Below are 26,501 nucleotides of genomic sequence, written 5' to 3' on the forward strand. Positions count from 1 at the left end.
CTTCAACCCCCAGCTCTCCAGAGTCCTTGTGGAAGAGCCTGCTGCTGTTTTGGGCCTTCTGAGGACCTGCGTGTCTCTGTCGCTGCTGCTGCCGTCGCACTTCTGATAAAAGTATGTCGCCGCTGGAGTTGTCGCACTGCACCGCATCGAAAGAAGCGTCTCGCAGCGAAGAGGAAGCGTGTCGCTGCTGCCTGCCGTCGCACTTCTGAACAAGGGTGTCGCCGCTGGAGTTATCGCACTGCACCGCATCGTGAGAAGATTCTCACAACGAGGTAGAAGCGTGTTGCTGTCGCTGCTGTCGCCTACTCTGCCTACTCCGGGGTGAAAGGAGGAGACGCATGGTGATGCCGAGGTTTGCCCGGGTCCTCATGCATGCGCTGCATGCCATCTCCTACTGGGTTTCTTTCCCGGTTCTGTGGAGGTGCTGCTGGCCTTTTTCCTCTCTGTTGCCCCTGCTGTTCGTGGTGTCGTTGCAGGGGCTGGATTTGTGGAGGTTGATGTCAGACCGGTGGCTGCAGTCCTCTTCCCCGCCCGGCGCTGATGTCTTGGGTGGCGCCTGGGCTGGCTCTTGGGGGCAGGACGCTTGGTGTCATTCCTGCCCCTGTGGTGAGTACCGTGTAGTAAATGTCCTCTCCACTGTTCTTCTCTGGCTAGACTGTACTATGTTACCTGTGACATAATAGAATGCCTGGGTGTCCCTCTATCTCACAGTGTCTCTCTCTCACTTACTGTGGCAGTTGGTCATCTCAGGCTGAGCTGCTTACAGCTGGCTCCTGGTGGGGTTTTCCTTACAATCTTGACCTGTCTATCTACCTGTAAGGAACCTGCAATAAAGGATCTTAACTTACACAGTGGACTGTGCATCATTCATTTACCACATACCGCATAGCGGTTCTGTTTTTTCCCAGTTGCCTCGCACTTGCCTGCTACTCTGGCCGTGTGTTTTGTGCTCTGCCAGGGTTGGCCTGGATGTTTTTTCCCTGTGCTGGTGCCTCGCTGCGAGCAAGGGTCTCCCGGGGATGCCGGGATTTGAACCCGGGGCCTCATGCATGTTGTGCATGCGCTCTGCCACTGAGCTACGTCCCCGTTTCTGTCCTCCATGGCGCGTCGGCTCCTGTGGCTGCCTCCTGGTGCTCTGTTATCATGGTTTGGGGAGGTGGTATGACGCAGTGGCCAGGGCTTCTGCCGACGTATGCTGGGGCTCACGGTTCAGTGATGTTCCCTGGCACCAGTGGCAGGTCAGCCCGGTTTCGTGTGTCTCTGGGCTTTAGCTTGCTTCCTCTTCCTGGTGGCCCCCCGCTCCGGGATGCCTGCGTGTGTCTGTGCGCTTTGCTTTTCTTGCTTTTGTGCTTGTCCTGCTGCTGCCTCCGCTCCCCCGCTGCTCCCGGGGGTTGGTTGCCCTGGTCGAGTGTGCCTTCGGTTGGGTCTGTACTTCTTGTGTGGGCTCCATCCTGGTGCTCTTTGGGGCTCTCTGCCCCGCCCCCGCCTTGGGTGGTTGCGTCTGTTCATGTGGTGCCGTCCTACCCGTGTCTTGGCGCTGGCCGTCTGCCTCCGGGTGCTTCTTGTTCATGAGCCTGCGGCCATGCCACCCTGGAAACACCTGATTTCATCTGCTCTCCACTCGCTGGTGGTGGTGGGGTGTGGCTCTGCTGTTCTGGGTTCCCTTGCAATCAGACGCTGTGGTTCCGGGTTCGGTGCTGGTCGTCGGCACCTGTTCCTGGGCTCCTCTCCCTTGGTCTACGTGGCCTGCGGCCTTGCCTCCTGCTCACCTCTGCTCTCTCTTTTGTTCTATGGGGCCGGGCGTAATGGGGGTCTTCTGCCTTTGGGTCGCTTCTTCATACCTGGTATTGGCCTGGGTTCCTGTCGCCTCGTGGTGGCTTGTTCCTTTTTTGGCTTGCTATGCTTGTGCTTGCTTTTTGGGTTCCCTGTGTTGGTGGTGTCTCCTGCCTGCTTGCTTATGCCTTCCCCTCTGCTGCTCTTGTGTCGTCGTTGCCTCTCGCTTCTTCAGCAGTGGCCTGTTGGGAGTGCAGCTCTGTTCCCTCCTGCTTCTGGCTCCTCTGAATTCGAGGCTGCCTTCCCCCTGCTGGTGGTGGGACGTTTTTTTTGCTGCTTGGGCCGCTGGGGGGACCTGTTGCCTCCCCTGGGTTCCTGTTGGCCTGCTGTGGTTTTCTCCGCTTTCTTGGCTGCCCCTCTGCATCCCTGCTTCTCGGGGTGTTGCGGATGCGAGTGTCCTGGCTTTGGGTATGCTGCGTGCACAGGTTTTTTTTTCTGTACCCTTCCCTCCGCTGTGGGCTGGCTGTTGTGGCCTCTGCTCCGCTTGGGTGTCCTGGTTCTTCGCCTCCGCTTCCTGGCTTCTGCTTGGTTAGTTGGACCACGGTCGGGTTGGCCGTGGGGTCTCGGGCGCCGGTCTCATGGGAGCTGGCTCTTCGACTTCGCAACGCCTTGTGGTCCCCTCGGTCTTGGGGCTCCTGGTTCCTGGCTTTGTTGGTCTGCGCATGGTTCCTCCTGCTCCTTCCCGGGTTTCTCCCTTGCTCCGTCCTGGGGCTTTGGGTGTTTGTCCCGGGGCCTTCTGTGTGCTTGGGTTGCTTCGGGGGTCTGGCTGCTTCAGCCCTGGCTCTTCCTGTGCTTGCCTTTGGCTTGCTTCTGGTGTTCCTGGCTGCCCCTCCTGGTTCTGTCTTGGTTCCTGCCTGGTTGTTCAAGGCTGGAGGGCCTCCTGTGGGTGTCTGTTGGAGGTTTCGGGCTAGGTGTGGTTCGGCGTCTGTTCTTCTTTCCCTGCCGTACTGCCTCTCCCTATTGCCCCCCCCCGGGTTTGTTTCCGGTGGTGGTTCGCCTTTTGGTCCCTGGGGTTCGAGCCGCTGCTGTCTGGGCCTGGTTGTCTTTGCTGCTTCCTTGTCCAGGCGCGCCGCCTGTTTTCCTCTTCTGCAGTTCTCCGGGTTGGTGGCCTGTGGTCGTGTCCCCCTTTCTGAGCCGGCTTCGTCTGCTCTCTGTTTTTTTGTGTGGTCAGGCCGAGTTGGTCCCTGCCTGACCTCCTGGGGCTACCGGGTGCTGTTGGCTTCTTGTTCCGTCTGCACTCTGGTTTGTTTGCTCCCTGGGTTGTTCTGGTCTCGGCTGGTTCCCGTGCCTGGGTGTCTGCTGGGGCTTTTCCGCTCCTTGTCAGGCTCTGCTTCCTTGCCTGGGCTCTCTTTTGGTTCCTGTCAGGGTGCTCTGCTGTTGTGGCGGCTTCCTGGTGGGTCCTTCTGGGGTCCTTTGGATCCTGGTCTGCGGGCTTCCTGCTGGTTCGGGCTGGGCCTCCTGGGTTCTTTGGCTGTGCTGCCCCGTTTCGGGCTGCTGTTGGGAGTGTTTGCCTGACGTTTCCTGTTTTTTTTTCTTGGTTCTGGTGTCCTGGCTCGCTTCTGCCTCCCTTGCTCCCTGGGCTTTGTTCCTGGTGTGGGTCTGTTTGCGTGCCCCTTCCCCCCCTCCCTCTGTGGTTGGGGTGCAGTTCTGTGGTGCTCTTGCCTCTGTGGGCCACTCCCTCCTGGCTGCAGGTTGTCTGGGGTTTTCCTGGTGCTTGGCCCTCTGCCTTTCTGCTTCCTCCTGCTTCCGCTTTGGCCTTCTGTGTGGTCCTGCAGTGTTGTGCTGGTGGTCCCCGGTTCCTCCTGCCCTTTGTTTGGGTCTGGGCACTGCGTGGGTTACTTTCGGGGTTGTTGGCCCTGCCTGTCCTCCTGCGTGGTCGGGTTGCTTGGCTCTGGTCCTGGATTCCTGGTTCCTTTGTCGTTTGTTGCCCTGCCTATTTGATGTTTGCTTGGCTCCTCTCCGGTGTTGCTGGGTTCGGGCGGTATGCTTGTGGCCTGGTTGCTGTGCACCCTGGGGTTTTCTTTTTGTCCGCTGCTCCTGCCCTGGTGGCTTGCCTGGCCTGGGTGTCGGGTGGCTGGGCGGTCCTGTGCCGTGTGGGTGCCTCCTTTGTGCCGTCCTCTGTGCCTGGTTTTGGGGCTGCTCGGGTTTCCCGATTGCTCTGTGCTCCCCTCCTGCCTTGTTTTCCCTCCCTTTTGGATTGGGGTTTTCTGGGGGTTGTGGCCGGTGGCTCTGTGCCAGCCCTTGTTGGGCTTCTTTGTTGTTGGTTTCCGGTCTTGTTGGCCTCTCCTTGCTTGGTCGTTTTTCGGCTAGTGTCTGGGGGCGTCTCTGTGCGATGGTCTTTGGATTGGACTCCTCTGCCCGTGCTGTTCTGGGTTTGGTGGTATTCCTGGTTTGGTTGGTGGCCTCCTTCCATGTGGGGTTTTTTCCCCTTCCCTGTCTTTCGGTTCGGTTCGGGTTCTCGCTCCTGTTCGGCTCCTGGGTTCTTGTTGCTTCCAGGGTCTCCTCGGCAGGCTTTCCTCCTCTGGTCTCTTTTGGGCCGCGTTCTTTTGGTTTGGGGTGGTGGGACGGTTTCTGGCCAGTGTTTTATCCTTCCTTTTTGGTCTGGGTGCTTGTGCCTGCGCTCTGTTGGCCGTTTCTTTCTTTGGCATTCTAGGAGGTTGTCTCGGTTTCGTTATGGGTCTGCCGGGTCCTGTGTGCCTTCCTGCTGGTTCTGGGCTTGGCTGTGTTTGCTCCTGGTTTCTTCTGTTTTTGTCGATGACTCCCTGGGTTCTTTTCTGTCCTTGTGGTTTGTTGTGTTTTTGCATGAATGCCGGGGTTTGCTTTGGTATTTCTCACTTTGTTATGAAGGTGTCGAAGACAGAGGGACCTGGGGGTGCTGTCCTATTACTTACAGGTAATCTTCATTACTCCGGGTCCCGTAGTCCTCGACACCTTCATGGATTCCCTCCCTCCCTCCCGTTCTGCCGGCCTTCATCCATGGCTTGGTATTTCAGAGGGAATGCTGGGACCGGTACGCTTATGTACTCCCAGCGGGAAGGGGAGGGTAGGTCCAGCATTCCTTCATTCTTTTTTAGGTCTCGCTGGCGTTGCAGCGCGAAGCGCTGCCGCCAATGAGACTTATAGTCACCGTGTTTGCCTCCAAGGGAGACAGACCTGGAGACAGATCTGTGCACGAGCCGATTGTGGTATGGGCACGAGCCGATTCAGGTCTGTGAATGCGCTTCACAGTGGAACAGCTTGTGCGCCGCAAGTAACAATTATCACAGCATGAGACCCCACTTATCACAGCATGTCAACAGGCGCCCCAGGCTGCTGGAGCACTCAACTATAATTAATGTGCAGTTGAGTGCTCAAGCAGCTGTGGGGCGCCTCTCTGCATGCTGTGATAATTATCACTTTGGGGCCTCATGATGTGATAATTAGGGCGGCATGCTCTATTTGCAGCACTGAACATTTTCAAAGAAGGCGAAGCAGCGACATTCATTGGAGACACTCACCCTCACGCCCTCACCCCTCTCACTCGCCCTCACCCCCTCACACTCCCTGAACCCTCACACACCTCCTCACCCTCACACCCCTCCTCACCCTCACACCCCCTCACTCTCACACACACTCACACACCCTCACACACCCTCTCACCCTCACACCCCTTCACCTTCACACACCCTCACCCTTTTCCTCACACCCCCTCACCCTCACACCCCCTCACCCTTACTACCTCTCAACCACCCTCACACCCCCTCACCCTCACACCCCTCACATACCCTCACTCACCCTCACACGCCCTCACTCACCCTCACACCCCCTCACCCGCTCACCCTCACTCACCCTCACACACCCTCACACACCCTCACTCTCACACACCCCCACCCCCTCACCCTCACACCCCCTCTCACCCTCACACACCCTCACTCACTCTCACACCCTCACCCTCACACCCCCTCACACCCTTACACCCTCACACCCCCTCACCCTCTCACCCTCACACACCATCACCCTCAAAAACCCTCACCCTCACACACCCCCCTCACCCTCACTCACCCTCACTCACCCTCACTCACCCACACTCACACACCCTCACATACCCTCACCAGCATAGCATAACAAAACATAGCATAGCATAACGAAACACAGCATAGCCCTGCATAACAAACAAAAGCATAGGATAGCAAAAGCACAGCATAACAAAACAAAGCATAGGATAGCAAAACACAACAAAGCATAGCATAGCATAACAAAACATAGCATAACAAAACAAAGCAGAACATAACAAAGCATAGCAAAACAAAACATATCATAGTAAAACAAAACAGCATAGCATAACACAACAAAACATAGCAGAACAAAACATAGCATAACATAACATAAAACAAAGCATAGCATAACAAAACATACCATAACAAACCATAGCATAACATAACAAAGAATAGCAAAACAAAACATAGCATAGTAAAACAAAACAAAACATAGCATAGCATAACATAACACAACAAAACAGCAGAACAAAACAGCAGAACATAACAAAACATAGCATAACATAACATAAAATAAACCATAGCATAACAAAACATAGCGTAACAAAACATAGCCTAAAACATAGCAAAACACAACAAAATATAGCATAGCATAACTAAACACAACAAAACATAGCATACATAGCAAAACACAGCATTGCAAAGCATAGCAAAACATAGCATAGCATAAGAAAACACAATAAACATAGCATAACAAAACACAACATAGCATAGCATAACAAAACAAAGCTTAGCATAACAAAACATAGTATAAAAAAGCATAGCATAGCATAACAAAACATAGCATAACAAAACACAGCATAGCAAAGCATAGCATAATAAAACACAGCAAAACATAGCATAACAAAACAAAGCATAGGATAGCAAAACTAAACATAGCATAGCATAACATAACAAAGCAAAGCATAGGATAGCAAAACAAAACATAGCATAACATAACAAAACATAGCAGAACAAAACACAACAACACATAACATAACAAAACATAGCATACCATAACAAAGCATAGCATAACAAAACAGCAAAACACAACAAAACATAGCATAGCATAACACACAACAAAACATAGCGTACATAACAAAACATAGCATTGCAAAGCATAGCATAACAAAACACAAGAAAGCATAGCATAACAAAATAAAACATAGCATAGCATAACAAAACACAACCTAGCATAGCCTAACAAAACAACGCTTGGCATAGCATAACAAAACATAGCATAACAAAGCATAGAATTACAAAGCATAGCATAACAAAGTATAGCATAACAAAACATAGCATAGCAAAACAAAGCATAGCATAATAAAACACAACAAAACATAGCATAGCATAACAAAAAATAGCATAACAAAGCATAGCATATCAAAACACAACAAAACATAGCATAGCATACCAAAACACAACAAAACATAGCATAGCATAACTAAACAAAGCATAGGATATCAAAACTAAACAGAGCATAGCATAACAAAACAAAGCATAGCATAATAAAACACAACAAAACATAGCATAGCATAACAAAAAATAGCATAACAAAGCATAGCATATCAAAACACAACAAAACATAGCATAGCATAACAAAACACAACAAAACATAGCATAGCATAACGAAACAAAGCATAGGATAGCAAAACTAAACAGAGCCTAGCATAACAAAACAAAGCATAGGATAGCAAAACAAAACATAGCATAGCATAACAAAACATTGCATAACATGACAAAACATAGCATAACAAAACACAACAACACATAGCATAACAAAACATAGCAAAACACAACAAAACATGGCATAGCTTAACAAAACACAACAAAACATAGCACAGCAAAACAAAACATATAATAGCATAGCAAAACACAACAAAACATAGCATAGCAAAACAAAGCATAGCATAATAAAACACAAAATATAGCATAGCATAACAAAAAATAGCATAGCATAACAAAGCATAGCATAGCAAAACATAGCATAGCATAACAAAGCATAGCATAGCATAGCTAAACATAGCATAACAAAACGTAGCATAACAAAACATAGCATAGCAAAACAAAGCATAACATAGCATAACAAACACAACAAAACATAGCACAGCATAACAAAACAAAGCATAGGATAGCAAAACATAGCATAGCATATTAAAACAAAGCATAACAAAACATAGCATAGCATAACAAAGCATAGCATAGCATGACAAACACAACAAAATATAGCATAGCATAAAAAAACAAAGCATAGGATAGCAAACATAGCATAGCATAATAAAACAAAGCATAACAAAACATTGCATAGCATAACAGAGCATAACATAACAAAACATAGCATAGCAAAACAAAACACAACAACACATAGCATAACAAAACATAGCAAAACACAACAAAACATAGCATTGCTTAACCAAACACAACAAAGCATTGCATAGCATAACAAAACAAAGCATAGGATAGCAAAAAAACATAGCATAGCATAACAAAACAAAGCATAGAATAGCAAATCAAAACATTGCATAGCAAAACAAAACATTGCAGAGCAAAACAAAACATTGCATAGCATAACAAAACATAGCATAGCAAAACAAAGCATAACTCACACAACCACACACACAACCACGCACACGCAACCACAACCACACACACAACCATCTATCTATCTATCTATCTATCTATCTATCTATCTATCTATCTATCTATCTATCTATCTATCTATCTATCTATCTATCTATCTATCTATCTATCTATCTATCTATCGCCCTCACTCTATCTGTCTATCGATCTATCACCCTCACTCTATCTGTCTATCGATCTATCACCCTCACTCTATCTGTCTATCTATCGCCCTCGCTCTATCTGTCTATCTATCGCCCTCGCTCTATCTGTCTATCTATCGCCCTCACTCTATCTATCGGCCTCACTCTATCTATCTAATCGCCCTCACTCTATCTATCTATCTATCTATCTATCTATCTATCTATCTATCTATCTATCTATCTATCTATTGGTCTCACTCTATCTTGCTATTGCCCTCACTCTATCTATCTATTGCCCTCACTATCTATCTATCGCCCTCACTCTATCTATCTCCCTCGCTCTATCTATCTAACTATCTATCCATCTATCCATCTATCTATCGCTCTCACTCACTCTAACTATCGCCCTCACGCTATCTATCTATCGCCCTCACGCTATCTATCTATCGCCCTCAGTCTATCTGTCTATCGATCTATCACCCTCACTCTATCTGTCTATCGATCTATCACCCTCACTCTATCTGTCTATCGATCTATCACCCTCACTCTATCTATCTATCTATCTATCTATCACCCTCACTCTATCTATCTATTGCCCTCACTATCTATCTATCGCCCTCACTCTATCTATCTCCCTCGCTCTATCTATCTAACTAGCTATCCATCTATCGATCTATCTATCGCCCTCACTCTATCTATCGCCCTCACTCTATCTATCGCCCTCACTCTATCTGTCTATCTATCTATCTATCTATCTATCTATCTATCTATCTATCTATCGGCCTCACTCTATCTATCTATCTATCTATCTATCTATCTATCTATCTATCTATCTATCTATCTATCTATCTATCTATCTACCTATTGGCCTCTATCTATCTATCTATCTATCTATCTATCTATCTATCTATCTATCTATCTATCTATCTATCTATCTATCTATCTATCCATCTATCGGCCTCACTCTATCCATCTATCTATCGGCCTCACTCTATCTATCTATCTATCTATCTATCAATCTATCTATCTATCTATCTATCGGCCTCACTCTATCTATCTATCGCCCTCACTCTATCTATCGCCCTCACTCTATCGATCGCCCTCACTCTATCTCTCTTTCTATCTATCGCCCTCACGCTATCTATCTATCTATCGCCCTCACGCTATCTATCTATCGCCCTCACTCTATCTGTCTATCGATCTATCACCCTCACTCTATCTGTCTATCGATCTATCACCCTCACTCTATCTGTCTATCGATCTATCACCCTCACTCTATCTGTCTATCTATCATCCTCGCTCTATCTGTCTATCTATCGCCCTCTCTCTATCTGTCTATCTATCGCCCTCACTCTATCTATCGGCCTCACTCTATCTATCTAATCGCCCTCACTCTATCTATCTATCTATCTATCTATCTATCTATCTATCTATCTATCTATCTATCTATCTATCTATCTATCGGCCTCACTCTATCTTGCTATTGCCCTCACTCTATCTATCTATCGCCCTCACGCTATCTATCTATCGCCCTCACTCTATCTGTCTATCGATCTATCACCCTCACTCTATCTGTCTATCGATATATCACCCTCACTCTATCTGTCTATCTATCACCCTCACTCTATCGGTCTATCTATCGCCCTTGCTCTATCTGTCTATCTATCGCCCTCACTCTATCTATCGGCCTCACTATATCTATCTAATCGCCCTCACTCTATCTATCTATCTATCTATCTATCTATCTATCTATCTATCTATCTATCTATCTATCTATCTATCTATCTATCTATCTATCTATCTATCTATCTATCTATCTATCTATCTATCTATCTATCCATCTATCGGCCTCACTCTATCTTGCTATTGCCCTCACTCTATCTATCTATTGCCCTCACTATCTATCTATCGCCCTCACTCTATCTATCTCCCTCGCTCTATCTATCTAACTATCTATCCATCTATCGATCTATCTATCGCCCTCACTCTATCTATCGCCCTCACTCTCTCTATCTATCTATCGGCCTCACTCTATCTTGCTATTGCCCTCACTCTATCTATCTATTGCCCTCACTATCTATCTATCGCCCTCACTCTATCTATCTCCCTCGCTCTATCTATCTAACTATCTATCGATCTATCTATCGCCCTCACTCTATCTATCGCCCTCGCTCTATCTGTCTATCTATCGCCCTCACTCTATCTATCGGCCTCACTCTATCTATCTAATCACCCTCACTCACTCTATCTATCTATCTATCTATCTATCTATCTATCTATCTATCTATCTATCTATCTATCTATCTATCTATCTATCGGCCTCACTCTATCTTGCTATTGCCCTCACTCTATCTATCTATTGCCCTCACTATCTATCTATCGCCCTCACTCTATCTATCTCCCTCGCTCTATCTATCTAACTATCTATCTATCTATCTATCTATCTATCTATCTATCTATCTATCTATCGGCCTCACTCTATCTATCTATCTATCTATCTATCTATCTATCTATCTATCTATCTATCAATCGGCCTCACTCTATCTATCTATCGGCCTTACTCTATCTATCTATCTATCGCCCTCACTCTATCGATCGCCCTCACTCTATCGATCACCCTCACTCTATCTCTCTTTCTATCTATCGCCCTCACGCTATCTATCTATCGCCCTCACGCTATCTATCGCTCTCACTCTATCTATCTATCTATCTATCTATCTCGCTCACTCTATCTATCTATCTATCTATCTATCTATCTATCTATCTATCTATCTATCTATCTCGCTCACTCAATCTCTCTATCGCCCTCACTCTATCTATCTATCTATCTATCTATCTATCTATCTATCTATCTATCTATCTATCTATCTATCTATCTATCTATCTATCTATCTATCTCGCTCACTCTATCTCTCTATCGCCCTCACTCTATCTATCTATCCCACTCACTCTATCTGTCGCATCACCACCGCATCACTCAGCACCACCACAGCATCACTAAGGGGCACAACAACATCACTATGCGCTACCACAGGATCATTGAATGCCACAGCATCACTAGTCGCCACCACAGCATTACTCAGCGCCACCACAGCATCAATCTGTGCAACCATTCAACAACAACTGGGTCAAATATGTTCTCTCAATGTTTCAAGCTTTATTACATATGTCACAAAAAGAGGTTAGTATTTCACTCCTGTTCTTGGATTTTCGACACAATAAAATACACTGAACATATTCTTCACAAAAGTTATTTACAAAAGTTTAAGCTATTGCCATTATAAATTACAATAACTTTTATTTAAGTATTAATTATTAAAAAAATTACAAGCCATTTTTATTTGTAATATCAATACATCTAAGTCACGTGAATACAACACATATTGCATTACAAATGCTATAGGTGTCACAAGTTATAACTATTGGCATTGTAAATGACAAAGCTTTTATTTTTGCTATTTGCAAAACCAACACATAAATAAAAAATGTGTCATTTACAATACCAATAGCTCAAACTTTCCTAATGCAAGACCTTATGCATTACAAATGCTTGTTTCTGTCTGTGAGATGGATTATCTCACTTTGTTATGAAGATGTCGAGGACTACGGGACCCGGAGTAATGAAGATTACCGGTAAGTAATAGGACATTAATATGCGTTAGTGTAACACCAGATGCATGGTACTTGGTAGGACTGCAATAGACTTGATTGAGGCAGAGTTTCCCGATTTTTCAAGCCAACTATGGCTTTATTTTGGCTGTTTCCTGCCTGAAATTGCCTGTGTTTCAATAGTAGACACTGGCGGAAATACTGTCTCCCGATTCTTTTTCTTTAATCTCCCACTTTCCTCTTCTAAAATGTTGGCATGTATGAAATATTGCTGTTTGTTTCAAATTAACTTTGAGTTGAGTGATAAATAAAAAAATAAGGCATCATCCTGGGCTCTGTGACCTTAACAAAGTGAAAACGTTCGGCAAGGAACTTTAAGATGTGTTTACACTCCACATTTAGTACTATTAACTTAACAAAGTTAGCAGTCTAGTTCTTTTTTAAGTTTTTATAGGCCGTTCGGCACTGTAGCCTGAGTCTCCGTCACTGATACATCAATACGCATGCGCCTTCACAGAATTGTTACACATTTGCAGCAAGCGCGAGATCAATATTTTGGTTCTATTGCAGTCAGCGCGCATGCGCGAAAAGCCCGCATGTTACGTAGTGTGCCTTGCGCTTAGTAGGACTGAAATGAAGTGGCGTGCTAATACGCATGCGCGCAATGTGGCACATGCGCAGTGTTGACGCCGGGCATTGACATATGGGGAGCTTTAAGTTACGGATCAGCGGCCGCAGGGGAAGAATGGAGGCGCCTGCCCCGGGGGCAGCACAGCCAGCACTGCCCGGGCGCCGCGGGGCCCGGTAGCGAGGCCTGGTGAGTACACAGATACCTTATCAGCATCCCCTCCCATTGCGTTTAACTGCATCAGCACTGCAGGCATGGGACAAGCCGCCAGCCACTTAAAGTTTATTTACCCACATCCCAGCTTGAGGTGCAGTGTACAGGGATGGGTGGGCGGGCCCTGAATATTTAAAATGTCATGTTTACTCTGCACTTCACTTAGGCGCGCCCTAAAATAAACCCTAAAAGTAAATATTTTCAACCCTAAAGGGCCCTACCTCCAGCACAAAAAGTTATTTTTTTCCTCAAAGTCACCCAATTCTCACACTCTCCCATGTTTGGTTTTGTGAATGAAGCCTCTGTTCCCGTTAAGCTCTACATATTTTGGCACATACAGATTTACAGTTGCAATATTTAACGAAGTGGCAAAGCTGGGATTAAAACCACATATCCATCTTTCAAGGTCAACAATATAGCCTCCATGCAGCAGTCTGGTATCTACTATTGCAATGTTTGCTTGATTTGCATTATGCCTCTGTAGACCTACATTTACGTTGAGGAAAACAAAGCTACGTGGATATTTCTAGCGATTAATGTCGATTTAGAGCAGTATGTTTGTTATTCATGCCTAGAAAACATCCATGCCAAATGGACGCCAACAAAAAACTGGTGGTATCTCTGTACCCATGCACACACACACGCAAAACTATCAGAGAAGCGAGTTCCTCAGGTTATTCTGTGTTTATGGTTGGAAAATTAAAAATCCTTGAGTAATTCCGCTTCTCTCTTATTGTGGTAACATTGTTTGCCCCTGGCTTTAGTGAGGACATTAAAATAGCCTCATAAGAGTTCATGTTTTTCTGAAGCACATGGACCAGGCCGGGGAGGGGGCAAAATACCCATAGACTGGCGTCACTTGAATCAACATGATTGGTAGCCCGTCGTGTGTCATATTACCCGTATTCTGACTGTCCATCCGAAGTGCTTAGGTGTGCGGTGGCAAGGGAATTAAACAAATGGATAACCTCCTATCTTAAGCGCTCACTTAAAGTTAACGTCTGTGTAGTGAAGCATCAGGACACACCCTCAAAGTGCATGTTTTACAGTGAGTCTCTTTGGATTCCCAAGAGTAAACATCCGCAGGCGGATAATCCTCTCACCTCCAGCACCCTTTAAAAGTTCTTGTTGACGTAGAATCCGCCTGGCTATTGCTAATGGACTGGTTACTCTTACCACCTCGATCATGCTATGAACGTTCCAGTTTCCCAAAAAATGTCCTGAACTAACAGCAGCACGACCACTAAAGACATGGGTAGACCTCCTTAGATAAATACAAATGTTGTACATACGACCTACATTAAACTAACTGGCAGCTGTAATGAGCTACACCACCACTCCAAGCCTAAAGCCATTGGAAAAATAATTGGTTTACAGAGTCCCCATTGTAGTTGCAGAACAAGAGTAATTGATGCACCGTAAACTCAAACATACCCAGACTACCTTTTCACTCAATATACATTTGGACTAGCAGTTTGTAAAAATGTATAAAGTTAATCTTAGCAAAAGCTCTTCTCTACTGTCAGTATCGCTTTTGTTGGGCGATATTTATATCATGGGTCTTGCTGTTTCAGTGCTTCCAATTTCCTATGTTTACGTGTGTGCTAAGTTTTGGTGTACCATGGCCTATCTCTGAGAATTCTGTGTTCTCAATATTCTTGTGCCAAGTGGATTGAAGTTGAGGATAGACAAATGGTAGATGAAGTGAGATATGTAGGACATGTTGTTTTAACTGCAGGAGTTGGATGCACCAGGATTCATAGACACACTGTAAGTTTCTCTCGCCTTGTAACCCATTTTACCTCCAAATTGAACCTTGCAAGACATTACCAGAGGAGATGATCTTTTATCTTGGTGGTGGCTGGCAGGGTGAAGTGAACAGTTGTTCAACACAAACTTCTGGATGCTGTATCTGTGCTGCATTTGTAAATGCTAGAGCGGTTGTATGTATTAGCAGTTGATGCCGGCAGATACGGTTTAGGAGCAGTCCTGTCACAAATTGATTAGTACACACGTCCTGTGTTCTGAATCCAGCAGCCCACAAATACTCCGTCGGTCACTTGTCTACATGGATAATGGACAAATGCAAGTCCTATATCTGGGACTTTGTAATTCGCACACCTTCAGCATTTATACAGGGTGGGGATATGCAGGTTTGTGTGGCTTATTACAGTGGAGGAACAGAGAAGAGTTTTATCTCGGGGTGTCCCATCTACCATAATAGTTTGTCAAGAGATGCTGGGCAAAAGCAAGATGGTTAGCTTTTGCTGAGCTGTCTCTTTAACATGATATTTTAATGAGGGAGAAACGTTTTCTCCCCCTGTGTTGTTATGGAATACATTTTGACTTTAGGAAATAAGGGTTTTCTGGGAATGACAGTGAGTAGACTTGGAGAATGTGGCCTAACGGCTAGGGAAGGCGACTGCGGAGCTGGAGAACCTGGTTCAAGTCTCGGCAGGGACGCTCAACTTTCTGTGATTCTGTGTAAATCACTTAATCTCCCCGTGTCTAAAAAAAATGAATGTGTCCGTCTGTAACATAACCGGTGCTCATGGAAAGCGCTCTGATATCTTCGGGTCTAGTTTGCGCTATTTAAAACGCCACAAAAAAAATTATATTGAAAAATGACCAATTGAGGCACCTTCTGATACTTGCTAATTTTAATTTTTCTTTATAAGGCCTTGAGAAACCCATGAGATCTGTTTTCGGATTCAGGCCAGTGTCCATGTATATGAGCATTGGAATTATCCTAAATAAATGTTCAGCGACTTAGTGCAATAGCTATGTAACACACAAGAGAGTGGACATGAAATATATCTGAATATAATCAAGGGGGTTTATAGCAGTGTCATTGACTGACATCTTCCTCAAACGTAGTCCATTCTAACATTTCCATTTTAACATCAAGCCAGAAGTAAATAGTTCATTTGCATGCTCAAAAAGTAGTGTGGGAACTATATCTTTGTTAATAACAGAATCTTTGCCCTGAGAACTGTTTTTTCATCAGAAAAGAGTGCAGAAGATGCAGCAGTAAATTACATTTTGTATGTGTGCGTCGTGATAGCAGAAGTAGAGTAGCAGCTGTCAAGAAGGATGTAGACAAGCTTTCTGGAAGAGTGTGGAATTTCCAGACGATATCTGAACCATAAATCTGAAAGGATATCAAGAAAGAAAAATTGATGTCATTGGTTACATGTAGGCTAATATTAGGTTTCAAGATTGGCTAATAAAGATTAAAGTCTATGTAACTACTTGGGGACCACCTGTTCTGGTCTGTGTGCACCAATATGATGAGGTATGATCATCAATCCAAGAGCATGGTCCTAAGTCGTGTTGCTGGTAAGGATATTTTGACTAGTGCAAAAAATTATTTCCAGGGAAAAGTGAGTACTGTGAAATGGTATGTACATAAAATAGTTATGAAGGAAGGTGCTGTCCCTTTTGGGTGCAAGCTGAGAGAATACTGTTTTTAGTAACAAAGGAAGTAAGCTGAGTGATCAAACATATGGTTTCAGATTGTGTTCTCCAACAGTTGGAAGCCTCAGGTTGGTTTTCCCCTATAGTTATAACGGAAAGCTGTTGAGTTTCTGTGTGGACTTGCTGTATCTCCACCAGAGTATTGTCATGGACTCTTCCCCCCCCCTTCATTTTTCCTTTTCTCTTCTAAACATGAACTCGATGGTGCTATAATTTTAGGGCACTACGTACTTCTTGAAGTTACATTTGAGGAGTGATTACTATTGGATCCAGCTTGATCAGGATTACAAGGCACTTACTGCATTTATCACCCCCAAATCTGCATTTCAAAACCTACATATCATTTGGCTTGTGTCTTTCAGCCCATGCCTGAGGTACTGAAATATTGAAGTGAAGTGGTCTTCTTTCAAGATGATATTCTGGTTTTTGGCACACAATAGGCATTGAAGTTGTGTTGGAGAGACTTTCGGAGGCCATTATGACCTTGTGTAAAGAGAAATATACATTTCTGCAACAAGAATTGACGTTTTTGGGATCCTTCGCTTCTGCTGATGGAAGCAAGCCATAAGCAGTTTTGGTCAGTGACATTTTGAATGCAGTTACTCCCATTGATAAAGACCAGCCCTGGTCCTTCATGGGCCTGATAGACTATTACTCTAAGTTTGTGCAAGATTTTGTAAGTAAGACAATAGACATGCAGATTTTGTTGAGAAAAGGGGTATCGTTCTCTTTTGGCATGAGCCTTGGCAGAAAACATTTGATGCCATTGATGTTGCAGAGCCCGGATAGTGACCCCATTCGATGTCAACAAGAAAACCAACATCACTGTAGACACCAGTGTGCCCACTGTTGGGGCAGTATTGTCACAGGTACATGCTAGTAGAGTAATAACTGTAACTGTGCTTCCCTATCATTGACAAATTTAGAAAGGAATTATTCAGTAATCTAGAGAGATTCGTTGGCGTCAGCTACCTCTACCCAGGCATTAAACTGGATCTGTAAACTTTTAGTAGCCCTCCTATATCAGTAGTGGCCGTCTGCGCCACACAGGTAACAGTAACACCATTGTGGCATTACTGGAGACAATAATTGCCGATCTCAGTTTCCTAGCATCAGTTCCCTTTTTCCACGCCTTCGACTCTGATCCAGAGCTCGCTGACTATCAAGAGTTTTCTCACAAATCTTCCTGGTTTAGTGCTAATGTTTCCCACCCCCAAACGTTTGGGCTTTCTGCAGTGTCTGGATTCTGATGTACAGATTCCCATTATTGGCCCTCACTCCAATTGTATGTGGTGCTTGAGTGCCAGATCATTATTCTTGTTCCAGTTACTTCTGCCTCAGTGTGCAACCCACGGCAATTAAGGAGAAAGAGGCCAAGCTGTTCATGGCTAGGGCCCAGAATGAACTTTGAAGTCAACTTAATTATAGGATTTGAAAGAAGTTTCCACCCCTTTTCATCGAGGAATAAGAAGCATAAGCAACAAAGTTGTGTTTCTCCAGATAAGTCTCCTAATCATCCTCCATATTGTGAGGATTAATTTTCAGACCCGTAGTTGGAGCCTGTTAGTCCTGCGGACCCGGGACAGCTGACTCCTCTGATGTCTTCCTCCAGTATTACATCAGCCGATGTTTACCACTCTGGGCTCTGATCCTGCTGCATTTCATAGCAAGGCTCAACCTATTCAGTCAAGCGGTGGTCCTCTATGGAACGCCTTCGGGCCCTATGGGACAATATGAGATTCCTTTCTTCATGCCCATGGGTCCTTGTTTCGCTGCTGTACTGGTTTCTGCTGGGCATTCTTAAACAGCAGTCAGTGGGATTTTTGCCACCTCTGCCTTGTATTGTGCTACCACCACAACCACCAGTGCTGCCACCGAAGCTGTCGGCCCTGCCCACAGTGCCAGACTAAAGCCTGCTGACTCCAGGCACCATCCTGTCAGCACCAATGCCACAAGACCTGGCTCCACCAGAAGATACACTGGCTTTTGTTCAGTTCATGCATAAAGTTCCGCCTTTGGCAGATGAAGCCTACGGGCAATGCCAGAGAGCTCCAACACAATGCTGGTAAACCATACATGACCTATTGTTCTCTGACTCTGATCCAGTGAAGGTCCATGATACTCATGACAGTGATGACGGGTAGTGGTTGTCACCTGAGTCTGTGGACCCCTTGGACCTTGGGGTTGCCTGTAGTGTAGATACATTGCTAAAACTCGAGAATTTGAGTTTCTTTCTGGTTCAGCTCTTCCTGAAATTTCATAATTGCATGTTGTGATCAGAAAAGTAGCTGAGGTGTTGGATTTACCCATGCTTGCTGTCACAATAAACGCCAGCCTTCTTACTGAGGTATGTCAGAAAGCAACACAAGCAACAGACCTCTACCTTCTATTTAATGAAGCTTTTCTGGATCCTAATATGGCAGGCTGGGAGATACCTTGCCCGCCCCAGCAGATCTGGCTGCCTACCCTTGTCCTGAAAGTTTGGCATGGGCTTCCTGTTGCCCAAAGCACATGTTAGGGGCTTGTAGAATTACTCCCACGGACAGGGTATCCATATTATTGGAAGCATGGGGTAAGAACATCTTTTGTGCTGGTATTATAGCCTTAACATTTCTCAATGCCCCAAGCCTTTTGAAAAAGTACATGCATGCCCTTTGGGACAGGTCCCTGCTAGTTATCCCACAACTGCAGGACCATCTCAAAAGCCATTTTACTGAAGTGAACAAGGACATCTAGGATGTTTCAAAGAATGCATTTAAAACGGGCTTGGGCACTACTGACTTGATTGTGTGAACCATTGAAACTTCTGTTTCTCTCTGTCGCCATGCATGGTTGTGTTTGTCTGATTTTTCTTCAGATGTGCGATAAATGCTGATGGACTTGCCTTTTGATGGCACAAAAAGTTTTGTAGATAAAGCTGATTCTGCCCTTGTATACTGAGCTACGGCATGTTCTATGGATCTCCAGCCACCACTTAGACTACAGACAGTTACGGACGTTTTACAGTTTTTATTGTGGCTTTATATTCCTCCACCTACAGTCTGGACAACCCCAGCGGCTACAGTGCTATAATTCCTTTCTCAAGCAGTACAAGGGCAGAAGCAAAGGACGTGATACCCACCAAAAAGTCTCCTCCTCTTCCTCCTTCACTGCGCCACCAGGGAAGCAACTCTGGTTCACCTTTGCCAGAACATCAGGTGCCAGTGGGAGGTGGGTGTCCTCCTTACTACAAGCATGGGATGCCTTTACTTTGGATCAGTGAGTCCTAAACATTGTAGAAAATGAGTATGCCCTACTGTTTCAATAGCAAAAAGAACAGATGATGGGCAGAATGCTGAACAATGCAAACATTCACCCCCCAGTCAAAAGATCTGAGTTTAATCCATCCTTTATTTGCCCACCACCCCACCCCATTTTGGACCCAGCCATATGCAAATCTTTTTTGACCCTGCTCCTCATGGGCGCAGTCCAGCCTGAACTGCTAAGCCAGGTCCTCCCTGGACCAGAAACAAGTATCATGGGACAGGTTTTGGGGTACCACCCCATATCAGCCAGGCTAGCTTGAATCCAATGGCGCAGTGAGTGAGCACTGGACCAATGTCTGGGCATACCCTTCTCACTTGGGGCAAAAAAAAGCAAAAATAACAGGTGATGGACGTAATGCTGAACAATGCAAACATTCATCCTCCGTCAACAGGTCTGGGATTGTTCCCATAGGGAGCAGGTTCAAGACAAATTTGCATGACAAGGTGTGAAACCCTTAAACCGGTCACAGGGTGCTTGTTTCCAGTCCAAGCACCTGCCTGGTTTGGCAGTTCGGGCAGGACTGTTCCCATGGGGAACAGGGTCAAGACTGATTCGCCTATGTCTGGGTTTAAACTAGAATGCCGTGGGAAGCAACAAAAAAAAATGGATTTAGACCCAGATCGCTGTATTGGGTTGAATGTTTTACATTGTTCAACATTCTGTCCATCAATTGTTCTTTTTGGTCACACACTTTCAAAAGCCCCCCCACACCCTGAATCCACTCTGTCAGCCAACTGTGTGAAGGGCCATCTCCATATCCTGGAATAAGTTGTCAGTCTTGCTAAATACAAGGAATGTATAATTCGTGCCAGAGCCTGAACTTGGGCAAAGGCGTTACACCAGATACTTCCTTGTTCATAAGAACAAGGAAGAAAGATGGCAGTCTTTATCTGATCCTCTACCTTGGGGTCTTGAACTTTTTCCTCCACAAAGAGAAGTTTATGATGCTATCCTTGGCTTAAGTTCTTTTGCTACTTCAAGCGGGACACTAGGAGGAAGAAGTTCAAGATGCTATCCTTGGCTTGGGTTCTTTTGCTGCTTCAAGCGAGACACTGAATGGTTTTATTTGACCTGTAGGACACCTCTTTCCTAATGCAGATCCTGAACTGCCTGATTTTTGTGATGAGGTCCACTCACTATCAGTTAGCGGTACTTTCATATGGTTTGCATTGGCACCTCAGGATTTCAAAAGATGGTGGTGGCAGCGGCTCACCTCGGGAGGTCGGGAATCTCCATTTTCCATACCTCAACAACTCTCTACTCAAAGCAGAGTCACAGCAGATGGTGCTGCATCACTCACATTGAACATCATTACTGGTGTTTGATTTGTGCTTTTCTATCAATGTTCCCACATCCCACCTGGAGCCCTAACAGTGCTTCCTGTTCATATGGGCAGTTCTGCACATTATCTCGCTTTGAGCCTTTCCTCCTCTTCACAGAGTCTGAGATATTCGCGATATGTGTCACTGGGATGAGACCTTAACTGGGATTCCACCATGTGTCTCACTGAACTCACTCTCTCTTTTGCAAGACACGCCACACTTTTTACTGGACCCCTTTAAACCCGGCTTCTCCTTTGTAGACGGGCTGAGCAAGTCTTTGACGTAAAACCAGCAACGTCAGGAGAGATGGCTTTCGTCTTTTACTGTGAAGAGGATCCGTGAACGTTGCAGAGGTAGGACGAGATGACTGCCGCTAAGGAAAAGAGACCCCGTTTCTGGAGGAACCCTGCTGAGGGCGGACCAGCTGACGCAGCATAGCAGAAGAGACCCATTGAGGGGGAGAGCCCAGCCTCTGAAAGGAGCGGATGCTGCTTGTTGGCTACAAGTACCAGCCACGCTGGTTCACAGGTGTGTAGCCGCTTGAAGGTCTGGGGAGGAAAGTAAAACACGGGAGAAAAAACCCTCTTGTGGGTCGGGAATAGACAAGACAGGCACAGCCATTTAAACCCTGGCCTTTCTTTCCCTTTTATTTGTTTTGCTTCTCTTATGCCACACTGAAACACACTAAAATTGTGGGCTGCACAGTCTACAGTACTTTGGTGCACAAGTTGGTTCTGTGATTTTGGGCACTATAACTGCACTTGGGTGATTGGTAAGTCCCGATAAACAAACATGATTGTTAATTACCTGGCATATGTTTTCCTTCTACCGAGAGGAAGCCAGTGACTGTTTGACAGACCACTGTACTGAAGAAGAAGAATCCTACAGTCCGAAGAGGAATTGGGGCATTGGCTTATTGGTTTTCCACATCTTTGCCTGAAATACAACTTGTGGTATCAGCAACCCTACGGGCTCATTGTTGTACTTCGCCTAGGACACCCCTCCCCTTAGTTCACAATATGATTCTAACGTTTATTGAAAGGGGCTGAATACCAGCCCTAAAGGTTTCACGCCTGCTAGATCTACTGGGTTCCTATAATTTCCTGGTCATGTCTGCATGCTTGGAAATTCACAAGAAGAGGACGAAACCATACAACAACGAAGACCCTGCTGTAATACACTTTGTCAGCGCCTCTGTCCTAAATAAATCGTTAAAAATGGTTAAAGAAGTGGGATAGAAGGGAAAATCAATATATTTTTTTAATACTTCGCTCACCCACTATATAGTGGCATGCTTCATCATAGGGCCGCTAACAACTCCCAGCTGCAGACTAAGACACTGGGCGGAGCACTGAATTTTTTTTGTGTGAGGTAGAAAAAGGGAAGAGAAGGAAAAGTTTCCCTGATGAGGGATCACTGGTGAAGAAGGAACGTGAGATAAAACTGCATAAGGAGGTACCATGTGAACCCCTTTATTATTGGTCCACCTTGACAGGATTAAAAATCAAGAGGAGTGTACAGGAGGACTTACCATTCCTTTACCCTATCTGCATTTACATACATGTTTCAGCCACTCTTATTTGCCTTACTGGGTTACTTGCCTTCTTTAGGGTATAGATCCCTCTAGAAACTGTTCTTTGTCACAATCTAACCAATTATTGAAGGAAAGTTAAATCAACGTCGTTACACATTCTCCAATAGCATCTGAGTTTCATAATCTGGTCTCCGAACCCGGGACCATTGTGAGAACACCACCCTTTAGTCACACATTTGTCAAGGGTCGATGTCTCCTGGATTCGCCACTCTGCGGCCTCTGTATGCTGGCACATTGGGCTCTGCCATAGTGTCTTCGCAGACAGGGGTTTCAATATAAGGAAGATATGGTGGATTTCATAGTGGTGTCCCGAAACACTACAGTGGTGCTTGTCTGTTGGTTGTTGTATGAGAGCTTGCTTCAAGGGATGTCCTATCTTCCACCGACTGTGACCTCTGCAGTGACAGATGCCTACACTCCTGGGTGGCGTGCTCATCTGGAGGAACTGGGTTTCAGGGGCCTTTGGTCTCCAGAGAAGCACATGCTTCACATCGACCTGTTAGAACTGAGAGTAATCTGGCTGGCGATCAAGGCCTTTCTCTCTTCCTTTTGCATTCGGTCCATATAGATCTTAACGGACAATACAACAGTGATGTAGTACCTCCTACAAGCAGAGTGGAATGGGCTCTCAACTCTTTTGTCATGAGCTGCTGAGGCTATGGGCTTGGGAGCATCAGCAAAGGATTTGGCTAACTGCCAATCACTTGGCTAGGCTCCTGAATGTCCGGGTTGACGGTCGGAACTGGTGTTATTTTGCGGACCACAAGTTGTATCTTATTCGGAGGTGGTACAGGGCATCTTTTCCCTGTGTGGAACACCTTAAATGGATCTTTATGCCACACTGGAAAATGCTCAATACCCTCAGTTCTGTGCCCTCCATTTCTGTTAAAGTGAGCCTTGAAGGATGTGTTTTGGTTGCGGTAGGGTTTTCTACTTCACTATCTGTTTTTCCTCCATACCCTAGATTCCTTGTGTACTGAGGAAGATGCAGCAACACTGGGATTAGTCATTCTTATCACTCCGGTTTGGCCGAGGAGGTTGTAGTATGTAGACCTTCTTTGCCTCTCCCTGTGCCCCTGCCCCCCAATCGCCAGGATGGATCTGTAATCTGTAGAACCTCCAACTCCATGCATGGATATTGAACTGAGGCATGTGATCTTTTTTCATCTGGCCCCGGAGTTTGTGAATGTAATTCTATCTGCACACTTCTGTATAAAATCTGAATAGATCTGCAACAGCGATCTATTCTGGAAGATGGAATAGGTTTGTCACCTTTATAGTCCTGCCTATCTGAGATCCTCCATTTTGCACTTCTGGTGGCCTTGCAGGGCTGTGCGGTAGGCACAGTTAAAGAATACCTGGAGTCCTTGTCTACTCTCCTTTGTCTTCCTGGCCAGCCTTCCCTCTTCGATTTCTAAAAAGGACTGGCATAATTATATCCAACGCCTTTCGTCATGTTTCAATGGGGACTAGATCTCCCTTCCCTCTTTTTCGCCCCATTGCATTGTACAAAGGAGGAGTGGCTGAACCAGTTGGCTCTCACTTTTTAGACTATACCAGAGGAATCTGATATGATGAACATTTCTTTGTGGGCTATGATGGGTGTAGGAAAGGCAAGGCAGTTCAGAAACGTATGTTATCTCGCTGGATAATTAATAAGGTTCCAAGTTGGAGATAATTGTGTTTAGGTGTGTGCAATGCCATTTTTTTATTGTTAGGGTGAGCTTTTCATTATGATGCATATGTTTTAATGGAGGGTGATCGATGTGTACCTACTCAAGGCTATATGAGACGAGACAATCTTTTTAGCCCAAGAGTCATTTTAGTGTAGACTATGACTTAAAAAAAAAAGGTGAAGAAAAAATATTGGGATGTAGACACAAGTTAAAACAAGCATTTGCAATGCAATAGGTCTCCCATTTACGATGGTTTCGTAAATGTGAGACCTATTGCATTGCAAATGCTTGTTTTTTATTCTAGTAAAGTGTATTTTTCCCACTTGAAGAATGTGAGACTCATGTTTTACTTTCACTGAGTGCATGTTTAAGAGCCGTCTTTGCGTTTGAAGTTAAGGCAGTTACTGCTGGTCAGCAGAGGGAGGCCCTGCAAGATTTATGGCTGTCATTGTGCTGTGGCTCCAAGTTTCTGTCTAGTCCCAGTAACAAGGGCCTTCTAAATGGTCTTCACACTGAGGCCAAAGTGTATCCAAGAGAAATTGGTAGAGCTGCAAATGCTTGACATGAACTGAATGTTGCATCTGTAGTGTACTTTACATATATGTTAATGTCAGGACGAGAAGGTACATTTACAAGTAATGGAATTGTGTTGTAAACTTTGTGTGGCGAGCAGGGACATCTTCTTTCTATCCTGCACTTCAATATACCAGCCATTTTGATCTCTCAAAAAGTGAACACGTTTCGCTGCAACAAGAAACTGTTTGCCCAATTTGTGTTTTTGAAAACCTTTTTTCTAATTTTATGAATGCAAACATGATTAGTAGCTGGACTTCTTTTTCTCTCCATCCATGTATACATGGTATAAGCTAGAACTCTGTAAAAACACTGTTCTAGAGGTGCGTGGCTCTGTTGCCACACCAGCTAATCTTGAAGTGCTACTGCGGTGTGTGTGACACCACCTCTTCTTGCATCCATCTGCCGGGCCATTATGCACCTTAGTTAAGTGTTGTGTAGAGATTTTTTGTGAAGGTTGTGCTTCTCATTACTGCTGTGCCATTACTATCTGATTTAATTGATTTAATGCATTGTCAACTAAATAGCTTTCATAGCCTTCCAAGATAATTAAACACTCCTGGCAGAACCTATTCGCTTTACCAAGGCTTGGTTAGATCAATGAGGCACAAGCAAAGGTAAAGCGTGTGCTTATGTTTAAGTGGCAGCAGTGAAACTGAAAGCTAAAGCAAGCGTGCGGTGGGAGCGTGCGAAAGCTAACCTTGCTAGAAAGGAGACGCCAGAAAGGAGACGCCATACGCGTGCACATGGTCTGTCAGGGCGCGCATATGGCCTGTCCCCTTCGCTCACCAAACCGACAGCAATAGTCTCGCCAAACCGACAACAATAGTCTTGCCAAGGCGGCTAGGCGAGACCTAAAAAGGATCATTGAGTGTAAAGTTGGCAAAGAGGGTGAAGAGACTTGCAGTGGAAATGTTACTCAGCATGTGCAAGACCTGGGTGCACCCTGGGTAAAGATTTGCTTGTATTTTATTTGGCCTTTTATGAGTTTACTGGAACGTCAGTTTTCTACTCCTGTAGTGGTAGATGTATACTCCAAAGTGGTTTGAGGTGGGTTTTCTTACAAACCATTACTACTGGCAGTACTATCACTTTGCTTAAGGAAATATTTAGCAGGGAAGGAATCCCTTCTTACATTGTGACTGACAGTGGCACACAGCTTGTCTCGTGAAATGAGAATTCTTTGGAGTGCTTAGGGGTCAAATACACCAGGACATCCTCTTATAACCCCAGGCTAGTGGCCAAGTTGAGAGAACTGTTAGAATGATCAAATGAGCCATAGAAATGGCTGTGTGGAGTGGCCACAATCAGTGTGCATACTTGCATGACTCAATTTACTTGTATGTGGGAGTGTTCAGTAAGTTCTAAATTGGTACCCCATTTCCTGAAGTATTTTGTAACTGGGAACAGTGACAAACTTTTAGAGAAAATTGGTGATTACAAAAGAAAAGGCGGAGATTGGCTGAAAGTGATGGACTGCTGAGAGTTGTCCAAG

General features: G+C 45.3%; 1 protein-coding gene and 1 non-coding gene across 3 annotated transcripts in view; one reads left to right on the top strand and one right to left on the bottom strand.

Moving 5' to 3' along the window:
• Nucleotides 1–1,014: 1,014 nt before the first annotated feature.
• Nucleotides 1,015–1,086, bottom strand: TRNAV-AAC (transfer RNA valine (anticodon AAC)). The gene has a single exon. It is a non-coding gene; the product is annotated as a tRNA-Val (tRNA).
• Nucleotides 1,087–12,896: 11,810 nt separating this feature from the next.
• TJAP1 (tight junction associated protein 1) overlaps nucleotides 12,897–26,501 on the top strand; it is a 470,521-nt gene continuing 456,916 nt past the window's right edge. Inside the window, exon 1 of one of the 2 annotated variants that reach the window (XM_086926000.1) lies at nucleotides 12,897–13,034. The gene's annotated coding sequence lies outside the window, so the exon portion shown is untranslated. The remainder of the gene's footprint in view (nucleotides 13,035–26,501) is intronic. The other variant, XM_086926002.1, reaches the window with a different exon arrangement.

This window comes from Lissotriton vulgaris, chromosome 6 (assembly GCF_964263255.1).
Source record: "Lissotriton vulgaris chromosome 6, aLisVul1.2, whole genome shotgun sequence".
NCBI classification, from domain to species: domain Eukaryota; kingdom Metazoa; phylum Chordata; class Amphibia; order Caudata; family Salamandridae; genus Lissotriton; species Lissotriton vulgaris.